Raw genomic sequence first — 7,961 nt, forward strand, 5'->3', positions numbered from 1 at the left:
TTGCCTATTGCCATCTTTTGTGCATGGTTCTCCATCTTTATTGTCTCTTCCAACCCATTGTGTTATCAAATATCCGTTCCATATTGCTAAACTGAATGTCCTTGTTCTGGAGTTCTTATCTGCAAATTTATAATTTTTTGATTATCCTTTCATCTTTTTACTAATTCTTAAATTATCTCAACTTATTCTAAAATTATCTCAAAGTGTTGAAGCGCCGTCAAACTAGTGAAAACAATCAACCAAACAATAATGTAGTTTTCTCCACATTGTACAGAGGTATAACCAGCTTAATGTTTTGAAAAGTTCTTGCACTGCTTTTAGTGATTTTAAAATTTCTATATTTATGGCTAAAAGTAAAAGTATTGTCTGAATTCCGAACACTGCATAACTGTTATTTTAAAAATGAAGATAGAACAGTATAAGATAACTCCCCACGATCACTGGGAAGCAATGGATGTAAATTCTTTGAGGCCAGTAGGTCGTTTGCCTCCAAAGCCAATTGAGTTCTATATCTGTCCACCTTTGCTATTTCTTCTATCCCTCCATGTTTATTATTGTTTGTTACTCTATTTGACTATGAATAGGCAACGTGCCCTTGCTTTGGAAAGGCGATTTGGTCTCATCCAAGATGTTTTATTTCTTTGGGTGATGATTTTTTTCCTTGTGTAATCACACTCTTTAATACGTCACTTTATAGTGTGAACTTATTAAATTATTAGTGTTACTTTATTTAAATCCTCTTGGTGGCGACGAAATGGAAATTTGGTATCATATGTTACTCAGTGATGTAAAATGGAGCATTGTTGAGAATATTAAGCACGAAACATACCATTGGATTTTTCTTTTTGTGATTTTTTTTCTGTGGCATTGTTATGGAACAATTTATTTACAAAAAATAAAGGGGTGATATTTGGGCACTTGATGACACTGTCTGTATGGCTTTGCTGTCTGATCATTCCACTATGCCTGTTGCCTCCTTCTGAAGTAGCTGGAATCTTTTCTCGTGACGAAATTGTCAGGTTTCAAAGTTTCTTTTTTCCCTTTTTAAACAACCTCCCAGGCCAGTGCTGATAATTTGTGATATATTTAGATTTAAAGAGGTCTGAGTATGACTTTGGATGACATTAGAAAGGCCATTCTCTTTACCTGAACCAATATTCTTCTTCAACAGTTGTGAAGCAAGAGTGTTGCAGATATCGATCTATCTAATTGTCCTGTGAGTCTTTTTCCATGTCTGATGATATAACAGTTAAGCATTTCAAATGCTCTTAAAGTTAAACTTTGAAATACCTAGGTCTTCTTTTCTCCACAAGCCAGTTGTAATTTGAACATGTGACAGTATTTATTTTTGTTGATTATATCATTTAAAAATTGCATATTTTTGTGGATTTCATTATATTTCAACAATCTGATTACCATATGAATTATATAATAATATCTTGTTTGGCATACTTTCATCAGTCAATATTATGCACAATGCAGAATGCTAAAGACTAACTCCTTGAAAACATTATAATTGTTAACTTAATCCTTTTTCACTGTGTCTTCTATCCCCCTATATCTGTTTTCCAACTTGTTTTCTGTCTTGTCTTAGAATGAGATTACTTGGTTTTGTCCTGACCTGCCGATACCTGGCTGAGAGGGAAACATTCAGATGTATGGTTAGTTTTGGGAGATGATATTTTTTTCCTTGTAAATCATCTCTCTGTTATGCACTGTATTATAATTTGTATAAATATTATATATGATTTGTAAACATTCGTAAAAACCCTTAAAAACAATAAAAACAAACATACAATCCTTTTTCAAGGGAAAGAAGCGGTGAGGTATCAAAATATGTGTGGACATGGACTATGTTTTCTTCTTCTTCTTTTTCTTCTTCTTCTTCTTCTTCTTCTTCTTCTTCTTCTTCTTCTTCTTCTTCTTCTTCTTCTTTTTTTTTTATTATATTTATTTTATTATATTATATTATTATATTATTTATTATATTATTTATTCTGCTTCTTCTTCTTCTCTTCTTCTTCTTCTTCATCTTCTTCTTCTTCTTCTTCTTCTTCTTCTTCTTCTTCTTCTTCTTCTTCCTCTTCTTCTTCTTCTTCTTCTTTTTCTTCTTCTTCTTCTTCTTCTTCTTCTTCTTCTTCTTCTCCTCCTCCTTAAGTACCCGTCACTGCAACTTCACAAAGATGGTTAGGATGGAGAATGCAGTCAAAGAAGTCAAAGTGATGCTTTGAAAGACTCCCAAACAGAGCATTTATCATATTCTGCAGGATATGGTGAATGTTGTTGCATTTTATTAAATAAGTTGAGACGGCGATTGCAATTTCTTGGTCATTTGAAATTATGAACATGATAATGAAGCATTTCATATGTGATTTCTTCATGTCTCAAATCCTCTTGGTGATTGCAATTTCTTGGTCATTTGAAATTATGAACATGATAATGAAGCATTTCATTTGTGATTTCTTCATGTCTCAAATCCTCTTGTAAAATCTATATTTACAAGGCGGAGATCCCATGCAACATTGTCACTTTCTCGTATTGGCCTCACTAATTCCGTTTATGTGTTATCCTGACCTTGACCTTGACCTTGACCTTTTTAGGATACTGACAGAATATAGCAAAGCCCAAGCTTCTGTTTGCCTTATGTTGGGTGTGATAGCTCCAATTTAGACGACTGTCAATATGCAGTCTCAGGTACAAAGTTCTTTCAGCCTATTGCAATGTTTGATCATGGTCAAATGGCTTTTGGTCAGCAAAAGATATCTCGGAGGGTGAAATTTCATATTCCGTCGGTCTGCCATCGAGTCACTTAGTTTTTAGATGGAATATTGTGTTCTCCAGGACTTTCGTGCAAAAGAGGTTAATTGCTAATTAGAAGTTGTGTCACGTCTCCCTTATTTGAGGACAGCCATGATGTTTGCTTGCTTACAGTAGTTATTTGGTACATTTCCTGTGTGTGGAAATTGTTGGAAGACCACTTAAAGGTAGGAGTTCAAATTATTTTTAACAGATCAAATAGACCCAGCTACCCACTGGGTGGAGTGGTAGTCAGTTAAAAAGCATGACTGCACCCAGGATCGATACCATCCCTTTGCTAATGAGGTGAGTTCTCTACCAATTGAGATATTGGGGGACTCCTGAGCTATTGACAAATGTCCATTCCAAATGGTAGCAAGCAATTGCTTCTTTTCATTGAATGCTTTAGAAGCTGGGATAAACTCCTACTTCATGGGCCTTAAGGGGTCATGATGGCTCATTTGATAGAGCACTTGCTTCGATCACATGCATTAGGACCAAGATCGATTCTTGGTGAAATTGCGATTATTTTTTATTGCCCCCTCCCTGTCCACCCAGCAGTGATTGGGTAGCTGGGTCTGTTAGATCAGGTGAAAGTACTTTGTGATGGACTCGAGCCCCATGGGCCTAATGGCTCTGAAGGACCACTATAATATGACAAACCAGCGTGGACAGTTTCTTTTAAATATTTTCCTGACCTTCCATAGTGGGCAGGGAGGCACTTACTGTGTCTTCTATCCCCTTAACCCGTTTTCCAACATGCTTTCTGTCTTTGTCTTAGAATGAGATTACTTGGTTTTGTTCTGGCCCTGGCCGGATACCCTAGCTGGGAGGGAAACAGTCAAATGCATAGAGTTTTGGGAGATGATATTTTTTGTCTTGTAAATCATCTCTCTCTTATGCACTGTATTATGTTTTGTTTACATACTGTATATGATTTGTAAACATTTGAATGTGTTCCTCTTAGTGGGGACCCGTGCTTGTGTCAGGATGAGACAATTAGGTGATCTCATACCAAGTACACTGATAGTGTGCTCTTGGAATTTTCATCTTTTCCCCTTTGTATACTTTTTCTATGGTGCTTTAATTCTAGAACTTTTGACTGTCCCGTTTTCTTCCTTTTTACTGGCGCTGATATGACCTAAGTGTATTGCAAGTGCCGTACAACACTTAAATCCAAAAACAAAACAATCTTTTAAATATTAGGTTGATAGGAATCCTTGGGTTCACCTTAAATTTACTTGTCTCATTGCTGGGATGTTGAGTCCATGGCGTCTTATGAATTTTATGAAAGTTAATCTTTCAAAAATGAAACAAAATAACAGTAACAGTAGCTATCTTGCCATTGTTTATCGATAACTTTCTACCTGAATGGGCTTTTTGGCTTTAAGGGATAAAATCTAATTTAAATGTGTATATAGATAGGAATAATGGTATGCACTTTTTTTTTAACGAGACATTTTTTTTCCCTGTTAACTTTCTCTCTGTCCCTTGTCTTATAACTTATATCAAATTTGCAATAATTTCACTTTAAATTAGTTATTGCTGTGAAAATGTTATCATATCGATCAAAGATTAGTTTCAGACTCAGTACAAAGGTGTATTTACTGCTATGCCTTTTTTTCTGTTAATTTTTCAATTTAAACACCTTTATATGTAAGGCACTTATCTATCCGAGAGTTTTGCAAGTGGCAATAAACTCAAAGTCAAGAAAAGCATTGTTTAATCTGATTTGTTATTCTTTATTTATATTGCGAGTGCAATGGTGTTTTCACATGACAAATTGATGAGATTTTACCAAGCAATAGAATATTTTCATTGCTAGAGTTTGTGATTTGATAAATTAAACATTAAATGTTATGGTTGATATGCAATTTATATATTTATGATAATTTACTTTTTGCAATGGTTTTTTTGTTTATTTTGTTATATTATTACAACTTATGGAGATCACTTTTTTATATTTCTTTTGACCCTTGCTGTTTATTGAGATTTTTTTTTAAAACTTCACTCAATAGAATATTATTTAACTCGTGTATAAAGCTTAAAAGTAGTCCATGTTTATTGAAACCAATGAAAGAAAAGCAATGTTTACACGTTTAATATTGGTTAAAACAATATGCGAGTTCATCGTGTCAGGGTTATTGTTTTTAGCTGTTTTGTTTGTTTTTTTTTTTATTGTCTGATCACATGTGAGAACTTAAATATTTCTTTAGTTAAGTTTATATACTCTTTATGTAGGGGGAACATTGATCGTGATTTGTGGAGGTTACACTTCTGTCTCTTCTGTTTCCTTTCAATTTGGGTATTCGATTGGGGAGGTTACATCATTGCTGTCTCCTTTACTCTCTGATAGATTGCTATTTGATATACTCCTGTTCTCTGTTTGAACTTGTTTCCTGTCTTTCGTTTTCTTGAGCGCTGATAAACTTTTAAAGATCTTTTGACTATCCTTTAATCTCTTTTGTTTTTCTTTATTTTTTTATTTTTTTTTTTGCATTTGCTGAAAAACTTTATAGTGTCATAAACGTTGTAAAATAAATATCAAACAAAACAAAAAAAATTCACGCTATTCGCAAGATAATTATCAAAATTTTGTTTTTAGGAATAAAATCCATTTCTTTTTTCTTTCTTCTTCTCTTCGTACGAGCTTAGACTTGTTAATTTAATTTAATTAAAAACAAAAAAACAAAAACAAAAAAAAAACCCCAACAAAACAATACTTTTGTTTATTGTATTATTTTTTCTTTCTTTTTGAGGTAGCTGGTCTTGGAGCACGTACAAACAACAGTTGTTGTTTTTTTTTTTTTGTTTTTTTTTTATTTTATTTTTTTTTAGCATACTTTAGCAAATTCACTTTTGGTGCTAACAAATACTGCAATCATAGTTTTTTTTTTTTGTTTTTTTTTTTTTAAAGAGCAGGTTCCTACCTCCCATAGCGGGCAGGGAGGTACTTCTATCCCCTCTTATCTGTTTTCCAATTGCTTTCTGTCTTTGTCTTGGAATGAGATTGCTTGGTTTTGTCCTGACCTTGGTCGGAGTCCTTGGTTGAGAGGGAAACAGTCGAATGTATAGTTATAGTTTTGGGAGATGATATTTTTTTCCTTGTAAATCATCTCTCTGTTATGCATTGTATTATGTTTAGTTTACATATTATATTATATGATTTATCAACATCTGAGTGTATTCCTCTTATTTGGGACCTGTGCTTGTGTCTGGATAAGACTTTTAGGTGATCTCAAACTAAGTACTTTGATGGTGTGCTCTTGGAATCTACATCTGTTCCCTATTTGAACCAATTCCCCTTTGTCTCACCTTTTCTTTTGTGCTTTAATTGTAATTCTAGAACTTTTTACTTTCCCATTTTCTTCCTTTTTACTGGCGCTTATATGACCTTAATGTGTTGCAAGCGCCGTAAAACCCTTAAAAACAAAAACAAAGAGCAGGTTGTGATTGCCTTCAATTTAAGATTCAATAGTTGACTGCCGAAGGCGTTGAGAGATAATGCTGGAGCTTTTTTGTTGTTATTATGAATCAAAAGTTGTATGGTAAAAAAAAATGTTTTAATGCATTATAATGAATCTTTAAGCTCCATTTTGGAAACACCAAACAAATTTTATATTGTTCTTCATTTTTCCATCAGTTTTATTGCATGCAAATTGCACATTTCAGAATAAGTGTATAACTGTTTAAGAAGAGTTGATTTGATCGAACTAATTTGTTAATTTGTTGATCCCTGAAAAGCTGAAAAGAAGCTGAAATAATAATTGTTTTTTAAATAGAAAAATATAAAGATGTTTGTCTGCTCCAGGCCTAGAGTTATCTCAATCCCATGAGAGACGTTAATATTCTATTTTAAAGATACAGAGAAGGGGAAGTTGCTGTCTGTCCCTTTGTAATAGTAATAGAAAATCTGAATTGAATTATTATTGAATTTGTTTAGAAGTGTTTGACACAATTCTAATACAATGTGCTCAAGACAGATATCAAACAAAAAATATCCATAAAAAATAATAAAATAAAAACTTTGGCCAGGTAAATTTAACAAAAAGTTGTCACTGGTATATGGATTGATATGTTTAGTTATTGTGATGTCCGTAGGAGAACATGATCTAAACAAGTGTGTATGAGTGTATGAAAGGTGTCGGACAAAGCAAGAAAGACTGGGCGGGGTTCCTGACCTCCCACAGTGGGTAGGGAGGCACTTACTATCTTATATCCCCCTATATATATATATTTTCCAATTTTCTTTCTGCCTTTGCATTGGAATGAGATTACTTCGTTTTTTTCCTTGCCCTGGCCGGAGTCCTTGGCTGCGAGGGAAATGTGTTGTTCTTGTTTCGGATATATGATATTTTTTCCCTTGTAAATCATCTCTCGGCTCTGTATTGTTATATGTGTTGTTTTGAATGTATAATGTAAGCATTTGAGTGTGTTCCTCTTAGATGATTCTGTGCTAGTATCATATTTATTAATTCGAATAATTCGTTTGGTTAATTACTTATGTGATTTGATGATTTATCAATCGATTTATTTATTTATGTACTTGATGTGTGAGTGGATCGATTGATTTATATCATACTTACTCCCATATTCATATAGAATGTGTTATCCACAACTTATTGACATTTAAAGAACTAAATGTCTTTTATTGCACTCACACTATAGGTTTTATTATTGGTCACAGCCTTGTACTGCAGTGCGGTATGGCAGCTTTAGAGGTTTATCGTAATACACCCTACCCTATTTACTACTGGACAAAGTTTTATCTTTCTTTTTCTTTTTTTTTTACGGTAGACTCTTGTTTCTGTAAGAGTAAGCAAGAGCATTAATGGCGTATTGCAGAGTTTGCTTCATTAATTGTTTTAAATTCCCGTTTTGTTTATAAATGCTGGGAGGAACAAAATCAAACGTATTGTGAGAGTTTTGGGAGATTATATTTTTTGTCTTGTTAATCACCTCTCTGTTATTCACTGTATTATTTTTTTCTTCTACATATCAGGTGGTCACACAAAAAAAAAAAAACAAAACAAAAAAAAAAACAACAACCCGCGCCGCTGTTTATTTCTTTCGGTTGTACAAATTTATAAAGTTATTTTTTCCAAATGTTCACTACTATTAGAAATATTCTTTGTTAATAGAATTGCAAAATATCAAAATAATTG

General features: G+C 33.2%; 1 long non-coding RNA gene across 1 annotated transcript; it reads left to right on the plus strand.

The window, feature by feature from the left end:
- Window positions 1–2,340: 2,340 nt before the first annotated feature.
- LOC144971101 (uncharacterized) lies at window positions 2,341–6,410 on the plus strand. Its single transcript, XR_013645067.1, has 2 exons — window positions 2,341–5,718; window positions 6,243–6,410. It is a non-coding gene; the product is annotated as an uncharacterized LOC144971101 (long non-coding RNA).
- The last annotated feature ends 1,551 nt before the right edge of the window (window positions 6,411–7,961 follow it).

The sequence above is a fragment of the Berghia stephanieae genome, chromosome 4 (assembly GCF_034508935.2).
Source record: "Berghia stephanieae isolate SIO BIC M18660-M18661 chromosome 4, UCSD_Bste_1.3, whole genome shotgun sequence".
NCBI classification, from domain to species: Eukaryota; Metazoa; Mollusca; class Gastropoda; order Nudibranchia; family Aeolidiidae; genus Berghia; species Berghia stephanieae.